The 21,843-nt window shown below is 42.3% G+C and overlaps 1 protein-coding gene across 1 annotated transcript in view; it reads right to left on the reverse strand.

Moving 5' to 3' along the window:
* Positions 1–21,843, reverse strand: part of hwt (SH2 domain-containing adapter heavyweight) — a 165,779-nt gene that overhangs the window by 72,356 nt on the left and 71,580 nt on the right. The window contains exon 2 of the mRNA XM_076371176.1: positions 2,780–2,899. The gene's annotated coding sequence lies outside the window, so the exon portion shown is untranslated. The remainder of the gene's footprint in view (positions 1–2,779; positions 2,900–21,843) is intronic.

Here is a 21,843-nt window from a genome sequence, read left to right on the forward strand (position 1 = left end):
CGAAACGACGTTGCCGATTTGTTGATGATCAGCGTGGACCGTAAGCATCGAGAGTTTCGGACATTATCTGGAATTGCGTTGCTGTTGAGGGGATGAAGTTGGAGTGGCGGAGTTTGTACTTCGAGGAATTTTTTGACTTGCTTATCTGGTTACGTGCTCGTAAAAAATACTCATTTTTAACGATGTATGATAAGTACGTTTAGATACCCTCGAATGTTATTAAAGTCTTCGAGACAACAGTTAACAGAATAGTCACTAAACAGAGAAACCGTACAAACTTTCCCAAAAGAAACTAGAATCAGTTACATAAACTATTCTCTACAGAATTTCAAATAACTCTATAATTTTCCGGCAGAGTTCATTATTTAAAATCCACAATCAACCGATACTAAATCCTCACAGCCTCCTTTATTACAGAATCACAAATCGCCTCGATTACCTATTTTCAAGCACACCCTCTCCAAGGATTAAACGACAACAGCCCCGATTACACTCGTCGTTTTATGTAATATCGTCCGTGCGCTGTCACGTCGCTGGCTGTTGTTAACAAGACCTACTTTGCAGCGAAAAAAATTACTTCCTGGGAGAAAATGGACCCAGATTCAGGAGGCACAACGGTGGCGGAGTAAACTGTGACATTTCGACCGCACTTTCGGGGACACCAGGAAACATAGTCAAGGTGAGCTGTATTCCAACTGCAGGAGCATTTAGGCGTTGCGCCCGAGGCGATCCCGAGCACCAGCGACTGAGTGCTGGAACAATTATAAGTACCGCCGGAAGTCACCGGCCTCCCGGCAACCCCGTCGCCCCTGTTCCGCCCCCGTTCCGCCCGTTACTCGCACGCTTCCCTTCGTCCTTCCGCTCGAACGTCCGTCGCTGTCTCTTTCTGCCGCGGAACAGTCTTTCACCCTTTCCGCGCCACCGCGCGCCGCCCCTCCGTGCCATCGTGCCCGGGGGGTATTTTGTCACCACCGTAATTATATTTCTCCCTTCAGCCGATTCTTCGGCCGCCAGCCAGGAGAAAATATCAATACCCGGCGTTAACCGGCAGGTCCCGGATAGGCGGCTGCAGCGAACGTTGCTGACGATAGGGACTCCGCTGATGGTAGCCCGATTAAGATTAAAGGACGTTAACGGTAAATCGGTGAATCGCCGGAACATTTCGGTGAGAATGTTTTCGAAGATGAAGAGTGTCCGCGAGGAGACGATCGGATAATAGTGGCACCGTGTGAAAAATCGTTGAGACTTAGAGGATGTGGCTGATGAAATTTTAGGGTACAGGAATGTTGGATGTTATTAGTGGGGTGTATTTAGTGTTGTGTTAGGTTCTTTGGGAAGAATTTAACACGTTCGCGTCACGTATTTGCGACGACTGTAATCCTATATTTTACATGATGAGAATGAAATTAATCGTATAGATATTGTTGTTAGCAATTATAAACTATGACATTATATTTAGGGACTCAATAACTCGTCTCAGTTTCATTTTTCTAATATTTTGTTTAGAAGATTTGTTGGGTTGAAGAAAATATAATTGGGAAGACCGTCACTGAAATAAGCGCTGGTAGCGAACGTGTTAAGAAAATGGATCGAGGTATGAATTATTCCTTTTTAATGAAGATGGGACACTTTTTGCTAATGTTTAGTTTTGAGAGCTGAACGTAGAGCAAGAAGTATACAATTCCTTTTCCAAAACTTTCGAAGTATTATCGTTATTCAAGTCAAAGGCTAGGTTAGTTCATATCGCAGGACACTGCAACCACAGCCCACCAGATAGAGGTTGCATACAGGTAAACAAGCCTTTTGAGGTTGCGAAACGCGATAACCGGGTCTCTTGAGAATGTATCGCATAGTAATTTGTTCCCTGGAGGACATGCAGTACGACAGCTAAGTCCCCTGAAAGCTAGGAATGCAATAACCAGGTGCTATGAAGTGATGGGATATGGTAGCTAGGTCCCATGGAGCCGTCGGAATGTGGTAACTAGGTCCTCCGGAATCTTACCGAGTAATAACTACACCTGTTCAAACAGTGGAGTACCGGGGCTGTATTTTCGGGAAACGTGAAACGCGGGAATTTAAACATAACACGAGAGAACTGGTAGTAACTAAGATTAAAAAGACTAAATATGGTAAAGTTAAATACTCGACAATATTTAATCGTTCTAAAGAGCTAAAAAGGATCTATTAACACGTTGACTGCCACGGTGGTCACCGATGACCGGAGCTTCCGAATGACTTGGAAACAATTACACCTCGTTAGATAACTGATATCCAAGAAAAATGTTCAACAGCGTAAATAAAAAGACAATAATGTAACTTAAGAATTGTAATGCCAAATGATTGATAATCATTTCTTTTTATGTTCATTGTAAAAGAAAAAATGACACATAAAACGCTGAAATTTTTCGTGGCAGTCACCGTGTTAAGTCTATCGGAGCTAAGAATCACGAGAACTTTAAAAACTTTTATATTAATGTCTCACGCATAAAGTCGAATTCTTTGAAATCTGTAAACACGATCTCTTTTATGGTCGCAAGCTGATGCCTGAAATAACATTTAATAACTGTATTTAAGTGGAATAAAAGATTCGGAAACTTCGTCAGGCAATGACGCAGTTCGCTAAAACTTCAACTATATCTGCCGGACTCATAAAACGATACCCTGAACTGGAAGTTCGCTAAAACTTTGAATGGCTGTTGGACAGCTTCAAAGTTCATGGGACCGGACTTCCGCGTAATTTACGCTTCATCGAGCGACAACCGAGGCATCTAGTACTCACGTTTTCGACGGTGGGACTCGGCAGCGCCCACTGTACCGTGGTAGTTGCGGCCGCGGCGCTCACTGGACGTCTTTTGTTCACGAAGTCGACTGGCAGACTGTAATCGTCGCACAAGGAAACCTGTAAACAGAACAGAGGACGCGTGTAAACTCCATAGTGATACAATCCTGAGCAATCGTCGATGGGACCAGAACTCACGCATTTTCGAATCGTTCAATTAGTCTAAATATAATAACAATATATCGATCCAATTCAGTCTTTTACACAATACTTTAGTCTACAACACTCTAAAATCTGACACTGATTCATTATACTGTCTACCTCTACGAATTAATAAAATACAAAGAGCCCTAATACTGCAATGCTTATTACATTAAAACATTCCTTAATTCCAAACTAGCAACCAAACTTCCATCATAAACTCAAAACTACACACGACTTCATCGCAAACACTGTACTACCCCAAAAGAGATCTTCCACATCTAAAATCAATTCCATCCTCCGAAACGTCTAACCTCGCCCATAGGACACCGTGCGAAAATTCATTATCCCCCCATCAACCGGTTCGCAATTACCACCCCCCGGAACGGAAACACCGGGCGGCCCGGTCATTAAAAAGGCATTTCCGAATTAAATCGGATAATCGTGCGGGGGGTGCGCGCGACCGGCGAGCCCCTCGTTCGCAACAATTTCCCCCGGAGCGTCCGCGGAAAAAGGAAAAATTACGCCCGTTAATCCGTCCTCCATCCCCGAGTCCTCCCAAGGCACCGGGATACCTCCGCCGGCCGGAAAGCTCCGATGGCGCGCGTTAAAAACAAAAATCGCCGGTATAAAGAATGGCCGAAACGCAGGATAAAGACCAGGAATTGGAGGGTGTGGGGGTGGAATCCGTGCACCGTAGCGCTGAGTAGCGCGCGCGGATTCCTGCCACTCGACAAATCGCAGGGTAAGCACCCGAACCCCTCTCGAGCCGCCCCCCGGTCCCTAAGTCCCAATCGTCGACGACCGGACCGGCTCATCAGCGATATTTACTGTCTGTCGGTGAATCGATCTATCGACGGTCGCATCTACTCTGCTCCACCTTCCCGCAAAACCCACCCTCTGCCCGCAGCCCTCCGTCCCTTGTCTTCCTACGTCGACCCTCTCCACCCGCCCTTTATCCCGCAGCAGCCCGCGCCGTACGACAGCGTGGCCGCACGCACGCAAGCATGCAGCCGGTGGAGCAGCCCACCACCTACTACGTCTGTGCATGCATATAAATCGAGACAATCGCGGATCCCCGGGGGCGGCTTATCGCGCTGCGAGAGCGGCGCGGCGGGGTGGATCGGGCGAACGCCCCGGGTAGACCGGGACGTCCGACTACGGTGTGGTCCGAGCGAGAGTGAAAGTGAGACGGGCTGAACGAGCGGAGAGGGAAGCGTGTGGGTATGAACGAGGAAGAGAGAGGGAGCGAATAGGTTTAACGGGGAGGGAAAGAGAGGGAGAAGTGAGAAAGAGGGAGGAGAAGAGAGGGCGGGAGTGAGTGAATTTGAGTAAGAAGTTGCGAGATGGAGTAAATGTGAGTGGAAAGCGTATGAGAGGAGAGGGACGGAGAAAGGAGAACGAGACAGCGAGTGAATTGGAGCAGTAAGTTATTGTGAGAGGAAGTAAATGTATGTAGGAAGTGTATGAGTGAGAAAGGGGGATAGAGAAAAGAGAATGAGAAAGTGAGTGAATTGGAGTAGTAAGTTAATATGAGAAGTAAATGTAAGTACAAAGTGTATGAGCGAGAAAGGAGGATAGAGAAAATAGAACGAGAAAGTGAGTGAATTGAGGTAGCAAGTTATTGTGAGAGGGAGTAAATGTAAGTAGAAAGTGAATGCGAAGGGAAGTAAATGTTACAGAGAAAACGTAAGTGAGTAAGAGGAGAGGAAAGGGAAGCAGCAAAGAATAGAGAAAATGAGTAAATAAATATGGTGGAGAAAAAAGGATTGAGTGTACGAGTGAGTAAACGAGAGATGAAGACGAAGAGGTAGAAGCACGAATGAATAAGTGTGACAGAGAAAGAGAGAGAGAGAGAGAGAGAGAGAGAGAGAGAGAGAGAGAGAGAGAGAGAGAGAGAAAGAGAGGAAGAGTGAGTGCGTGAGTACGCGAGGGAAAGAGGAAAAAAGTACAACAGAACTAGAGAGAGGGTGGGCGAGCAAGTGCAAGAGAGCAATGGCGAGAGGGGTCGAAAGCGATGGAAGGGGTGTGTTCCCGAGCGGAGACCCTACATGCAAATGGTCCGCATTTATTGTAAGCAAAGAGCGCTGTATGAATATGTGAAGTGGGAAATGAAACAAAACGGAGAAGCTGGCAGCGGGAGGGTTGGAAAAAAGACGATCTACGGGCAGGGGTGCGCGCGGGGGCCGATAAGACCCGACGGATCGAACGAAAACGGAAATGGCCAGGACCAGACCGATGTCCGCGCGTTTTCGCGCAACTTCGGGATAATGGGGAGGAATGGGGCACGCGACGCCAAACGGAAGAGTTTCGACAGGATTAACGATGAATGCTGTTAACGTCGCGAATAATGCGATGGCTGGCCGTAGGATAGAAATTATTGTTAAACGCTGTCTATTTCTTTTTCTGTTTTATATTCGGTGAAAACGAAATCCTGTAGGTCGGTGCCATATAAAGTGTTACGATAAAACTGCAACGTTCGTTGTGTACTGCAGTGAAAAAGACTTCTTTTGAGAGCTTCTGTTTCCAGAAATTTTCGAGGATGTCGCCGTGTTTTCACTACGGCAATGTTAACATTGATATTTAGTTTTTGGTCATTTTAATAAGCTAATGGAGAGTGGGATGACATTTTATTCGAATATTTATCTCACTCCTTTTTAATGAGTTCTGTAAATTATACAGACGAAGATCTGCAGTCTGATAATTGTGTTTTCGTGCAATGCACTCCCTTTACGAGCATTTTGATAATATTACTGCGTCTGTTTTTATGCATATAAAACAACGACGATTAAACGCCAGACGCAAAGTAAACAGCGAACGGAATAATTGCAGGGAAATGAATTACGTCCGGTGACTATTGTATGCTTTAAATTTTTACGTGGAGAACTTTATAAATGGCTGCAAGGTCATGCCGGTGTAATGTAACGAACGGGCCACGCTGTTTTTAATGGGCAGAGAGAAGGTAACGTACATGGTCTTTCAGAATCACAAAAATTGGTGCTAAGTGGCATTGTGTCTCGCGAAGTTGGCCGGCTTCGGGCTAACCACCCCTGCAGTGAACGGAAATACTCGTTCCGTTAGAGGAGGAAGCCAAATGCGAACTAGGCCGATTGGCCATCGTACCGGAATGGTCAGTGGAATCTCGAGAAACCGCCAAATACCCGCCGGCTAAAGCGTAACGTTCCATCATTCGAAGTTATGGTCGCTCGAGGAAAGCGACGGATATATCTAATATAACTCTCCATTTCATTGCGTAATATTCGCAACAGAGAAATCTAATCTGCCTATTTAAGCGTCTCATCAAATTGCTTTATGAATTTTAACCATTTGCACTTGAGAGGTGACTTTCACCCACCACCTGATTTCACACTGTAAAGCTATAAAATTTGATATTTAATATTATAGTATATAACGCATCAATTTGAAAAATATTGAAATAAAATAGCTTTGTTCCTTATCAGAAAATGTTAAAATATTTCTAGTGAAAAACTTCCGAAGGGTTGCAAAGGGTTAACACTAAAACTACCAGACAGGTTAAAATGACCCATTTCTGGGGTCACCTTTTTGCAATTATTAAAAAGGTAACAGATGTTTCTCTAAGAAATTATTAAAGAAATTGATTAGCAATAATCAACGTGAATTGTAAATCAATTAAAGTCTCAATAGATGTAATCTTAGAAGTTCTATAGAGAAATTTCAAAATATCAATGTAACTGCTTGGTAATTTCAGTATTAAAGCATTCGATTAAACCCTTGAACTTACAATATCGTGTCAGACTACTGGTGATAATTTCAAACAGGCTTTAACGAAGATGAATATTACACAATTCTTTTGAATTCAAATTAAATATTACTCTTCCGTTATTAATAGAATGAACATCGACATAGAATACATCTCGAATTTTTCTTGTAGTTTTTTAAAACAGAGTTCGAAGAAAACGCAATCTCACGTGTCAATTTTGAGATCCTCTAATCACGTTTTCCGAATATTTTCAATGTCAAATTTCGTAAAATAATTTCAGATGATAATTACACAATCTAGAGTGTTGTAAGTCTCACGAGGCGACACGAGGCGAGCGCAAAACTCAAATCTGAGAAAGTAAAAGGATTTTCTTGAAAGGAATTTCTCCCGAGCGAATTCTTTTCATTCGCCTGACCTTTATATTGATTCCGCGTAGCCTTGCCCCTAATAACGCGTTATTCTTTATTAAGTTCGAACCGCTCTTTTCACTATTCAAGCAAACCCGAGTTTTCCCGTGAATAATAAATCAAGGCAGATCGAACCGCGCTTAATAGATTTTTTCCGCAGGTCTGACGTCTTTGAGAGCGATTTGCTTTCTCATAAATCTCCGGGAACCGTATAAATTCTCCGAGGCGGCTCGGAAGAGTCGGCGGGTGCCCGACATTCATGAAGTGACCACGTTGCTCGACGCGTTTCCTCTTTATTCCCGTTTCTCATCCCCGCCGAAACAATAGCAGTTCCTTCGTTAGAAATTGTTCAAAAGCAACCGGAACGTGGCGCGGAGAAAAATTGGGGTCGACGGCGTTTCCGAGGGAACGAAAATTATTTCACCGCCGAGACAAGTAGAACTTCAACGCCACGCCGCTTTAATTCTTGAAATATTTACCTTCTCCGCTTTCCGAATCGCGCAAGCTTTTCCCCTTTTCGAAAGGCATTTAATTGTTGCTGCACGATTGCCTGGAGCACAACTGGTTTCTGCGAAGCTTCACACGGATTCCGTTTATTTATATTCACTCGGAAGTGTAAAGTGAACGAAACAAGGGGACAATTTTGTAAATTCTACAAATGAAGGGAAACATGTATATACAATCTGAAACTTTCGAACTCTAACTTTTACAAGATTCTACTTCCTCTAATCTGAAGTGTCTAAATTCAAAATTTGTAACGATTTTTAGAGTATATTCACTTAGAAGAAACGGTAGAGTATAGAATAAACAGAGAGAAATAGAATAATCTATAAAAGAAACTCAAAAATACCCCGATAATCATTTGCAGACGAAGATTCGTTGGTGTTAAGAAGTTTTTCATAACAAGCTGAATTACAAACTTTTAAATACTAGAAAAAGAAATGTACAGATTGATCTTTCGTTAGTTCAATAATTAAATCACTGTAACTTTCGATTTTGGATAGATATTAACGTTCGATGTCCTCAAAGAGTTAAACACCAAAATCATCCATTTTAAACGCAACGGTTGAACAACGAAATCTAAACTAAACGTGGGTACGAGCAAAGTTGACAATACACGTTTTGGAGGCAAGTTTCCTCGCAACACGGGGCCAATATACGAGCATTAATTCCGTTCATCGGCTGGCAGGGAGAAAAAAGGCGAGCGCATGGACAGGGGTGGATTCGCGATCCCCTTACGGCCGAACCCTCGCCGATTTCGTCGAAGGAGACGCGACGGTTCTCGTTACGGAAAGGCATTCCGCGCGGCCGAGATTAAGCGGGAATATTTAGCAAATGTTTCACATAAATCAAAGCGGCGCAATATGTTCCGGGTTCGGAGTGAGGCTATGTAAATTCATGGTAATATCGCTCGGCCGCCCCCGCGGAGAGGAGCGTTTCGATTCGTGGGCGGAGGGGAGCGAGGCTGAAGAGGGAGTTAAACGAACGGAGACCAGACAGGGACAATTGGATAAAGAGGCGAGCGTTTATGATCGAGAAGGTACAAGTATTGCATTAAGGAATTGGGGCAGCGATCGTGGATCCGAGTAATTGAATCCTTTGCGTCCTGTATTTTTCGTAATGCGTTCTTGATGATAATGGTCGATGATTGGATTGTTAATAATGTTGTTAATAGTGATAATATCCTGTAGTTTGAATTCGATGCATTGTGTCGTCGTGATAATATTGTGTAGTTTGAAGTCAATGTATTGGACTTCCTTTCTCGTTAAATAAACTTAATATAAAATATTGGCTAACAAAATGATGGACACCGACATGCGTATTTCCATTTCATTTGGAAAATAAATGTTGAATTAGGGAAAGAATCTTTTTTACTTTTTACTGGGCACACAGAGCCGGGAGAGAAATGTTTTTATAGACATCAATAAAACTGAACGATTCTACGAGAGATCTAACATATTTCCTATGTTCGTGTAGACATTTTCTATTTTTGAAATAGAAATACTTTTAAATATTACTTCTAGAAGACGGCACCAATTTAAAAATAACCGAAAATATTATTTTTGGTTTCTCGCAAAACGGTAAATCATTAAACTTTCGAATTTCGTGTATACGCAGTAAGTAATAGTCTACAAAAAATGACAGATTATAAACTTCGATCAACTGTAAAGTGTTTATATTCTACTGTTAAAAGAGCTGAAGATTACTCTATGGGAAACATAAGTAATAGAAACGGTGTAGCGTTAGAAACAGTTGGGAACAGAGGAGGAGAAAGAGAGAGACAGAGGAGCAAAGCCCGAAAGAGGGTAGCAGGCGCGTATTTCATGAACCCCTAAAGCAGCCCTAAGCATTGCTGCAACCGCCACAATCCCATTCATTCTCTTTATGGGCTCCCAAGTATTCGGGAGCGGGCTTGAATAAATCGGAAATTTGCCCTGGGGAAACGGGCTGGCTGGCCCCCTTCTCGCGATTTACCTACGACTTTCGAACTGGTCATTCGCGTTTACAACCCCTGCCCCTTTGACTTATCATCTTGTATCCTGCGTACATGATAACCGTGTTGTTAATATTCATGCACCCGTAACCACAGTGCAGATTTCCATGTAAATCCAAATTTTGTAAAAATATAATTAACCCCTTGCACCCCGAATTTCCTTTGCATTTTTTCTCCCTATTATTAAAGTTATCAGCTTGTAGAGAGTAGTGTAAACGATTCTTCCGACTAATGATATTGAAAATAATATAATGATATTATCTATTTTAAAAATATCTTAACAAAGAAGCACACATTTGAGTAAAACTGATTTCTTCCTCTTACAATTACTAACACGTTGAATGCCGCATGATGTCATAGAGCAAAGTACACAAAATGGGAAAAATATAATATTAAATCATTTGATTGAATTGTATTATTATTGTTGCACGTTCATCTAGTTAAATGTTCCCACATTAGGTAGCATTATTTATAATATAGAAATGTTTTCAAATAATCAGCGTTTAATTACTATGGTAATTCAATTTGGTTGAAGATTACCCCCATGGCATTCAACATGTTAAAGCGATAACAGATCTTTCCCTAAATAATGATTAAAGAAATCGATTTAGCAATACTGAAACTGAATTGTAAATCAATTAAAGTCTGAATAGATGCAATCTTAGAATTTCATACAGTCAGTTTAACTGCTCGGTAGTTTTACTGTTAAAATAATATTATTCTATGACTACAGAAAATGAACATCTAATTCGAAATACTCAAATGACATTTATATTTGCCAAATTCTGTATGAAATCTTCGCCGCGAGTCGAACGCGATATTTTCGGTCTCGGGTCATCGAAACTGATTGCAGATACTGACTCAACGCGCGTGAAAGGGATTTCGAATTCAGATCAGACTCTTTTGTGTACCGTAATCTACGTATCTGGATTCAGATGCAAATTAGTCGTTGAGATGCTAGATTTACAGTTTACTAACGAGCGTTTAGAGATTCCGTACAGGCAACAGCGCTAGGACCCTTAGCCATTCAAGTTTCAACCCTTCCAAGTTAGGGGTTAATTGTGTCATCGCGATCGATCTGTTTGCGCGTCGCGTGGTTAACCTTGCGTGCAAAGATATGTTATAAATTTGAAAAGTGTCTCGCTGCCGATGAAACTGGTGCTTTCGCGTCCCCGAAATATCTTTGTGGCCCGGATAAAAGAAATTCCGAAGAACAACAGAATTAAACCGCGCCACGAGAATTATGGAATGCTCGGCGCGATGTTTTACAGCTTCTGTCTCGCGTGATATTCCACTGGGTAAATCGCTCCGGGCATTTCACGGTCTCGCGGAACACGTTCTCTGCATAGTTGAACACAGGAATGGAATCATCCCTACCCCCTCTGCCCCGCCGCTCTATCATAGTTTTATGAAACTCTAGTGGAGAGGCAGCAGATTGTTTCCCCTTAATTTATGTTCAAGTATCAATTAAACTCGCAACATGCGCCACGAGGGTGTAACTTTGGCAATACGTAACGTGTATCGTCGAATACTTGCGCTACCGCGTCACGGGATTTAATGTGATAATTAAATGCGTAATTAAATGCGTAATTACACGTCGTAGGAACTCTTTTATTGGTACTCTCATCTAAACTACGTGGTCGATGATAGTTTGCTACGAGTATTCATTGTTTCTCATAAATTGCAAATTCCACAAGTGAAATATTTGTGAAATATGTTGTAATATGGAAAGTGAAGTATGAAATAAGAAATTTAGTAATTTAGAAATTCAAGTGTTGGATGAAGAATGTAATGGTAGACAAAAGTAAATGTGAAATAGAAAATATAATAATATAGAAAATGAAGTGTTAAATAAAAAATATAATAATATAGAAAATGAAGTGTTAAATAAACAGTATAATAATATAGAAAATGAAACGTGATATAAACTGACAGCTTAGTGTTCATACGTTTCTGTACCTATTCCGAAAGTCGCATAGAAAACAGTGTAATAAACGAATGGAATTCAAAGATAACAGATTTTACAAAATTTCCCGTCGCATTAGCCAGCGACGCCGCAAGATAAACACCGATGGATTCCCGACAATATTTACACGACTTGCCTCTTAAGAAGATTCCCCAGATAATCCGAAAAGAAAACTCGACTTGACGAACGATCTAGCCTACCAGTTGCCCGCTTAGCAGAACTCGAACATTTTTCAGAGCATTTCCATCAGATCGAATTCCATAGACACTCAATAAAATTCATAAAATATTCTCAGTACTGTAAATAACTTTATATTGTAAAATTTCCAAAAAAAGCATTAAAACTCAATTGACAATTTAACCCTCGTTACAGATTTGCCATTAAAAACTAATTAAACAGAATTTAACAAGTACGAACATTACTCGATACTCTTGAATCGAAATGAAATGTTATTTTTTTGTTATCAATTATCATACTTTGGAGTAAAGATTGACATAGAGTATGCTTATCATTTTATTCCTTTTCTTAATAAATTATTAATGACAAAGTAGTAGTATCGATAATAGTTAAGAAATAAATCGTAGTAACTAAAATTATTGTCACCGTATTCAATAAAATTTACCGAAACAAGAATGATCAAATTTTTCACTTATCGTCTTCCCATTTTCCCAAACGCATTATGTCCAAAGAAAATCAAGAAATAGTGAGTAAATGGAACGCACCATTACAACGACTAATCATGATCGATGACAAGTGAAAGGTCTCCAATCCGAAATCCTTCGAGACAACGGATCTTCATCTTCCGGCGCAGATATATCGTCCCCGGCCCACTAACAGGGTAAACGCGTTAAAGTTTCACGAGGCCCAGTCTGCACGCGAGGCCGAACACTCTCCGAGCTATTCAACATCGTTTTCGAGAGCCAGGTACGCAATAGTCCCTTGGATTGCTTGCGCAAAGAGTATCTCAAGCTTCTCCGTTTTTTTCCTCTCGCCTCGTTTTTCTTCGTTCTTTGTATTATGTTAGTCGGCCCCGTGGGTAACGTTCTGGCGACATTCGAAAATTTGATAAATCCGATCGTTTCCCCGAGACCACGGAACCGAAATCTTCCATTATCATTAACCACTCGATGAGTTCAGTGAAACAAACTGTAGTCTAAATATCTTTCTCTTTCGCAAGAAAGAATATAACAACACGTTTAACCCTTTGAACTCGAGTTTTTCACTAGAAATATTCAATATTTTACGGTAAGATATAGACGATATCTTTTCGAACTAACTTAAAGATGCAAATTAAGGAACGAAGCTATTTTAATATGTCACGTATCGACGCATTATGGAAAACTTAATGTTAAATATTAAATGTCAGATGTTATACCATCAAGTCCCTCAAAAACAATTCAAGACTGCTCGCAGTGATTTTATCACCATTAATTTTCCAGAGAACGAGATGAACATCCACAGAACTTTGTCTAAAAAACAAGTAGAAGAATATTTGCATTCATAAAATCAAGTTTGATATCCCCAGAACGGAGCTCGACTTAACACAAGAAAACTTTCTCGGAAAGCATCGGAGTTTCCGTCAGAGAAGAGGCAGACACAACCGAACACGCGGCACGAAGTTCGAACTTAATCGAGACGGAACGAGTCAATACAGTGTCCAAACGGGACAAACACGGAGGAGGACCGTCGATACGACGGGAGGAAGAAGCGAAGCAAAGAATTCCGTGATTTCACGATTAGAGGACACCGTCTGGAAGTCCCTTCGTCTTCATTTAAACGAATCCGCGTGTCCCTCGGCCCTTTGGTCCTTCCAATAGGACAGAAATGTGCCAGCGAAGGACCACAGGCCTTTTTGTCGCATCCCTAGCCCCTTGTCGGGTCACGAAGGGTCGCGGCCCCGGGTGCTCTCTTCAAAGAGAGCGAAACTCGCCTCAAAGTCAGAGAAGAGCGGCTCCTTCTCTCGTCGGGACGAGTGGAAACAGGTCCACGCAATAAGACGGTAGACTGGGAACGGTCTCTAATCGGCCGGTATCTTTAGACTTAGCCATCTTTCTTACCGTTCCTGCCACCGGCCGCGACTACCCATCCGCAACAACCCGACAAAGGTACTTTAACGAGTCCCTTCTGCCCTACGCCGAGATGAAAGACCGCTCTTGAATATTACGCTCCTATTTAATCACCCGCAATTTCACTCATTGTCACCTGGCAAATAGCTCCTCTAGGTGAAATATCGCGTCACTCAGCTGCTATAATTGTCTCAATGAATTTTGCTTGTTCATTCTAAATTCTTCGATGGGTTCCTCTGTAACATTCGCGTGATTTAACGCTAGAACCACTGAGCATTTAATATGACTGATACGTAACCCCTGTAACAATTGTAACAATAGATTATCTTCAGTTTCTTCAGATAGTATTCAAGTGAAACTATTTATTTTGAAAATCATTTGGAATACACAATGGTTTTAAGGTATCGATAATTACGGAAGAAGAAAATCAGAACCAGTCTTGTATTAAATTTCCAAAAATATTCAGCTAGTGTTGAATTACCAAAAATATTCACGTGTCTTCTGCGAGTAACATGGATATTGAAGAATTTTTGAAGAATTGAGAAAAACATTATTATAATTCAGGAAAGAATATGTTATACAAGTTTGTATATATTTCTGACAGAAAGTGTATTAAACTCCATGTACCATCAACTTTTGTTTCCCATATTACGAAACACAGAGTGTTTTCTAGATTTTCCTCTTGACCGGTCGCTCTCCCTTCCGCATTGTTCTGTTCCAAGACGAAAACTTTCGACAAAGCTGCGTGGACAACCATCGTTAGATGCTTGCAAAGGGATGAAGGGCCATCCCAGAAGGGATCTTCGCCGCGACGCTCAATTATACGGCGCATAAGGACAACGAGGTTCCCGAAGATCTCGAAACTTCGGCTACGTGTCTCACGCATAAGTCGGTTTCATCGGTCACCCAACTCCGCGCGGACGAATTACGAACGGTCGTTAAAGTTCGAGCGGTTCGCGGGATCGTGGGAAACTAAGGTCCACCCACGACCGCGTCCTCCCTTCAGGTAAAAGTTTAAATGCCACTTCAGATGAGCTGCACGAGTTCACCGCGATGAATGCGGGTGACGGCCGTGGGGACTACACTCGGCCCCCGCTAAGGCGAAATAATTACCTTTTTTTTCTCGACGATGCAGTAGCACCGGCGAGCAAATAGACATTTTGGCAATCTCGGGGGCGGAACGAGGCAATCGTCCGTCAGATGCAAAATGAACGGAAATTTTGACGGAGGGAAGTTGAAATGAAGTGAAAGGCCAACTGGTTTTATTCGAAAGAAAATATTAATTTTGTGTGTGAAATTTGCAGAGATCGTTTCAAACGCTAATATTGCAATACTACGAACTACCCCATAGTTGTAAAATGAGATTAATTAGTTTGGATGTCCTAGTCATCGAATAGTTGTATGAATTAGAAAAGAACTATAATTATTAATATTAGCATTAATATTATACTAGTTTTATATTAATATATTAATATTAATGTTCAATAAAAAAACTAGTCTAAGCCCTTTATAAAAATATGTAGGTATAACAAACCTTAAGAAATAAAGTAAAAGAAATTTACTAAATCTGAACGACATATCATGAATACCGAAGCTCGTCGTTGAAGGGTTAACAAAAATCTTACAAAGGAACTATGAAAAAAGGATAAAATGACACACGAGCTGTCAAAATGACGACAGAAAGGTAGCATTACCGGGGGCCAAGTCGTCTGAAGATAATCTCAGCAGCCCGCAGCAACGGGACTAGTTGCGCAGAAGGGTTGAATCGCGTTGCAATCCCTGCAGGTGGCCGTTCGCGCACACAGGCTCGTGTGTAGATACTCGCAGAAACGTCCGTGATTGTTCCGCCGGTTCCTCTATTGGGATAAACGTCGACCCCTTCTTATCACCCCTTATCCTATGATGGAGAGGGTCCTTCCGCAGTCGCGGGAACGGAACCCCATCGCCTAAGGGGCTGCTAATTGATTTTAGAAGTTCCTCCTTCGGCCCGTCTCCTCTACCCTCCGTTTCGTTTCCATCGTCGAACTACCGAGTTTTCGTGAAAGACACCGACACGCTACCCACCGTCACGGTCTACAGGGTGCGTCAAGATAACACGGAAAAACACGAGAAAGATAGGGGACAAAATTGTTTGATTTGAAGCTTCGCTTCCGTGAAAACCGAAGTTTCTGCGTCCCTGTCGAATTGCGATTAACAAGCTGGAAGCTGGTTCTCGAAGTAGGTGAATTCTAATTTTTTATCGTAACACTCGGTTTTTGTTCAGAAAGCAATATTGTGTCTAGTTCCCAAAGCGATACTCTAGTTACCAAGGTGATATAAAAGTTTCCAAAGTAACTATGCGACTCATCCTTTGGGAATTGCAGTTCTCATTGGTACCGAATGTGTTAAGATGCAGTTATTAGGATCGAGACAATATAAAGATGATGTTCTAGAAATTATATTTTATTAAATTTTATGTAGAAATGCAATAGGTGCCATACATTGCTCGATGAAGTTTATCTAATATCTTAATAGAAACTTAATGTAAAAGCAAGAGATTCTCAAGTTCGATTTTTCGAAAACGAAGCTTCGAATGAGAAAGTTTTATTTTATATTCGCCTTTTAACTTATTTATAGGTGAATACTTTGTGTCTACTTGTATGCGTCACTTTGATGCACTCTGTATAAGAGTCGTGTTTCTAAGTCGTCTTACAGATTTCCCGAGAAACACCGGGACCTCCTCGGCCACCCTTGTTTCTCGTTAAACGGAGCTCAACGGGAAACCCCTTATCTCTTTCTCCCTTATTCCAGGGAATCGAAGTTCCGGTAACAAGAAAACGGTGGGCGCTCGACCTCCTCGCGAATGCGATCGGCTTTGTAACTCTTCCTTCCTCCCGCGGATGTTTGATGCAGCGCGGCTGTACAAGATCGATCGGCAATTAACGAGGGAAATGTGTCGAGAGTATTCCCCGACGAATGGATAATTGCGCAAATGGATAAAATGTGCGTGGGACGATTTGAGAGTGACGGAGACGGTTCTCCGTTTTTCTGTGGTTGTTTTGATACTTTTACGAAGTATTAAGTGGGTCCTATTCTTTTGAAGATCGGGATTTTAATTGTTTTAATCGTTGGCATGCTGGTTGTGATGATAACCGTTCAACGCGTTGATCGTCAAATTGTAACTAATGGAAATCTACTAAAATTGAATTTGTGTGACGGGACAGAAAATGAAACGTTACAATTAACTCATTGACGTCATCCACACTCGAGTGACACAATTTTTCGTGTAAATTTAAAGTCCAATATTCCCAGTGACATATTGAACGAGCCGAATTCTGTTGAGTCTGTAAGATGCAAGAATATCAAGAGACCAGTCGCTACGAGAATCTGTTTATAAGCTTCAAAAGAGAACCTCTAGAACGCAGACTTAATAAATCATTTTTCATTCTCATCTCATGTTCACTAATTTCCTATATAACAATACACTTACTACACAATCAAAACTTTACAGAAATTCCTCCGAAGATTCCATATTTCCACCAAAACACAAATCAAAACCAAAGGACTCAAAACCACATTCGATATCTAAATAAACTATAATTCCTTCTTAACCAACGGCAATTAAGAATACAAATGAAAAAAGTCAATCGCATTTACAGTTGAATCAATCGTTCGTCCAAAATACTTCAATCATCCCCGGGATCACACTAAACAAAATACATGGATCACTCTTGCCCTTCTGCCCTCCAGGAAGTTTCCTCGTAAGCAACGCGGAGTAGAGAGAAAGAAGGTCCAAGGACGGCATCCTCCGGATCGCGGCCAAGGGGCAGAAATCAGGGGAGCAATAGCGAAACGATGGCTACTGGAGAGGCTCGGGTTTAACGACGCAATCAAGCAGATCGTAGGAAAAGGCACGATACTTAAAGAGCAGACACGGGCTCGGGGGGTGATAACAAGACACGGGACCTTGAGGGCATCTCGGCTGGGCGGAACCACTCGGTGAACTTGCAGCAAAAAGTGGGAAGGAGTTCGCTCGCCGGTCGTCGTAATCACCGGCACTGCAACAATGCAACCCCCGAGGCTCGAGTTCTTTCTCTCCCCGTGCACCTCCCGGCAGCCAGCCGCCCACCTGCCACGTCAACCCCCGACACCGGGGCTGTCGCTTCGCTGTCTTCTTCGCTGTCGCGGTGAACGTGCGGCATTCATTCCTTTCCTTTCTGATAACGCCAGCGTATATGCTATCCAAACGGACCGCACAATAAGCTTCCGGTTTATTAAAATCCAACCCCCACCCTGATCCTCGGGCTCTCTCTTCGCGTTCAGCGTCACTGTCAGTCGCGCTGGCTTTCGACTCGGCGATGCCTCTCAATCGATATTGTTTACCGCAACGGAACGCAAATAATGGCTGTCAGGAGGGACACTGGTTTGAGGACAACCGCGGACTTTCGAGACTATCATTTTTCTTGTTCTTCCGGGTGAAGTTGGAATGAGGGAGTTAATGGTGAATTTCTAGCAAAGGAATATAATGTTGATCGACACGTTGAATATTTCGAATAATAATCGTAAATTCGTGTGTATAATGTACGAGAAATGAAGTTCAGTTGGAAATTGAATATATTAAAGGAAGATACCGATGGTAAAGTATTGAAGTTAGTAAATGGGTCGAAGGGAGTGGAATACGAAAGATAAGGTCGGCTAAAGCAGTCTAATGTTACTGTACCACGTAATAAGTAATAAAAGCACAATATCACACGTTCCCCACTAGCATATAAAATAATCGGTTCCACTGGTAAGTATATTCGCTGTCCATCTGCATCCCCAAAGGAAAATAAAATTCACCGGACGTTATATCGAAGCTAATTAAAGCGGACAATGGACCGCGTCCGGTTCTCTCGTCCCTCCAATTAGCCCGCACAATGGAGCCGCGGCTATGATCCCCGAATCTTGCGAATTAACATTACCTAACGCACCGTGCAAAATGGCAACGTCAACCTCGGCTTATCGGGAATCTGCGCTCCTTATCGCCAGTCCTCGCCGCGAGACGGCTAAATCGTCCATTAACGCGCGCTGAACCCTTCAAAATATCCTTCGACGGGGAAACAAAGAGAGAAAAGGGGGCCAGAGGAAAAAGGGCGGGAATCGGGGGCAAAAAAGGCAGGGAAGGGCGGGCGGGAGGGTGAGTCGCGATCCGGCTACCGGCGAGATATTACGTAAGGGCAAATCCACGAGGGTCGGAACAGCGTAGTACCTTTGTCGCCACTTAAAAGGGTCGTCTCACACCCCCTTCGCTCCGGAACGGCGACTTCTGCGAAGTCGTGCGAGACGCAGGTGGCCCGCTCGCGTTATCGTTCGTTCGCAGTTCGTCGAACACAAGGGTTACGGGGTGAGGCTAACCAACCCTTCTCTCTCGCCAGCGTCGCATCAGCGTGGAATCCGCTTCAGGCGGAAACACGAAATCGCGCCCAAGGAAGCCAAACGTCGTTAATAACTCGCGGTACATTTAATGCCTCTCTCCGCTTTGAGTGACGTCGCGCGACGCTGCGATCACCGGAGGGTGCCGCACCCCCTGATCGCTAATTACTGCCCGGTTTAGGTGCAGCCTGAACGAGAACACGGTTTTACAGGATTGCCAGGTAATTGGAGGTGTTGTTTTGGCTAGCTTTCGTGCTGGGGCCGATGGAATGTGGCTGGGATTTGTATTCCAACCCTTTCGTCCTTGAATATGTGTCACTTATGAATATGAGTTTTGTGAAACAAAACATACGGCTGCGTGATAATCAATGAAAATACACGTACTAAGAGATTATTGGCACTTAAGTACAATTTCCCTTTATCTAGGCGTTTTCTGGCTTTCAAATTTCAAATGTTCTTGTTACCTGTGTGTATCATTCGGAACGAAAGGGTTGAGAGATGTTCTTCGGATGTTTTGGGGTGTTCTTTTGTAGAGACGTGTAAAGTGAGTTTTTTGGAAGTTTGAATATGTTACGATTCGGTGGTTCGTGAAATTTAATTGTGTTTGATGTAGGGGTGCAGGGTGTGGGGTAGTTTATTTATAATTTGTTTGGAGTATGTTGTGTTGGGTGATGTTTGAAAATTTAGTTCGGACATCGGTGTGGGTGGGATGACGTTCGTGGAAACTAGTTCTGGTAACAAAGAAGCACTATTCCAACGGGCAGAGGACGGAAAGTAACGAAATGGCGTCATTTGGAACAAAAGACTCCCCTGTCTCAAGAATAAAAATCCCCTTATTCTGGAACAAACGAGACGCTGCCCTAAATACCGGCGCAGTCATTCTTCCGAAGTAATTGTACGGTTCAGACGGCAGGTTTCTGCCGTCAGAGATGCAGGTGCTCGCGATTTATTCGATGTCGTTGCGGTTCCTGTGTGCATTCAGCTTGCCAGGAAAAATAAGAAGAAATCGCAGATAAGACGCGGTATATTTGGCGACTCGATTCTTCGTTGCTTTTAGCGAGATGATTGAAGCGAAAATGGAGGAATAAGGACCTTGAAGAAGAGTCGAAGACACAGAATACATACATTCTCCTACGATTAACTCGGATATAGCCGAGTTCCTCATTTTCTCCTCCTCTTTATAAAATAATCCCATTTTCCTCGAGCCAAAATGCCACCAAATGTCTGCATCGATCCAAATATTGTTATTACAATATTTTTACGTGTACTCCTCATTTTCGAAGCAAAAATCAACAAAAAGAGGTAAGAAAATATAGAAATCCAAAGCGATTTCGTCAACTTTTCACGGAAAAGAAACGAAAATCCGTAGAAAGTTTCAAAATGGGTACCTAATAAGTAATGCTTACAGAAATTCTAAAACTAGACTTTCTTCGGCTGCTTCGTGTATTAACTGCAGTATTGAGGTGAAACTATTTAATTTTCAAATCATTTTGGATATTTAGCGCTTCTAAGATATCAATAATTGCGAAATAGGAAGACTAAAACCGCCATTTTGACGAGTAAAGTTGTTCTACTGTGAACATGAGGATTAACAAGAAAATAATGTAAAAACGTTATTTCGCTGGGAGAGGAATTAAAAGAAGGATGAGAATGGGGGGAAAAGTCGGAAAGAGGAAAATCGACCCCTCGCCGCCGGAAACGTCGTAAATCCTGACGTTACATCATTAATGCGGCGTGCTACGTTAATTAATTCGCCGGTGTTGCGGCGTGGCTCGTGCGGCCGGGACGGTTAAAGAGGTCGAGCGATTTGCTTTCGGTGGCAACACGCGTATATTTGCACCGATACGATCTAATTACTCGAGTGACACGTCCAGAATCCGGGCACGCGGGTTCACCGAAAATCATTCGACATGGCCTGCCACCTGCAACGCATACAGCGAGGGTGAAACCCCGGGAAGCACGACGATTGAATTTTCAATACGTCTCGCCCGATATTTTTCCGTCCGCGGATCGATCCGGGCAGCCGGCAAACTAACGTGGATCTCGATTACAGTTCAATCGACGAAGTGAAATTGGGCCTGAATTCACGACCGGGCTTCGATCGTTTAATTTTCTCGATTGAACGAGGTCGACCGGCGAACTTCAATTCAAGCCGAGTTCGTTTTTAAAGTATTGGAATACTTGTGCGAGTTTAATGCTTTATATTTGTTATTGTGTATTGAATGCGGAAACCTGGTCGAAAGGTACGGAGCGACGTCATCGCTTTTCTTTCGTGTCAATTCAGAAACTGAATGACGCTTTTATATTTTTACATAAAAAGATTCTAGATAGCGCGTACGTTTCGTTTTTTCATTTCCAAGCCGGCCACGAGAGAAATGGAAATAAATAATTAGAAGGAAAGTAGTTAAATCAATTTTATTTGATTCTATGAACTGATAGAGTTCGCGATAGAGTGCGAGATAGAGAAGCGCGGTCGCGCAGGTTGGCATTGAAACGTTTAAGTAACGTTTCCTATGAATTGTTTTAGTGGAAAACAATAGAAGTTTTCTGAAAATAGCAGTGAAAAATTAATCGATAAATGGTGGATGGTTGTATATGGCGGTGGTATTACGTCGATGATTGAGAAAGGAATAAGTATTAAGTTTTTACATTAGAAGTTAATGTGAAAAACGATGTTATGTATGGGATGAACTAATATAGTACTTATTATATGGTGAATTCAAGTTTTTGAGAATATAGGAAATAGAAGTACAATAGAAAATGTTTTTTTTTTCCAACTTTGTTTCACTAAATTTAT

Source organism: Nomia melanderi, chromosome 10, assembly GCF_051020985.1.
Source record: "Nomia melanderi isolate GNS246 chromosome 10, iyNomMela1, whole genome shotgun sequence".
Classification (NCBI taxonomy): domain Eukaryota; kingdom Metazoa; phylum Arthropoda; class Insecta; order Hymenoptera; family Halictidae; genus Nomia; species Nomia melanderi.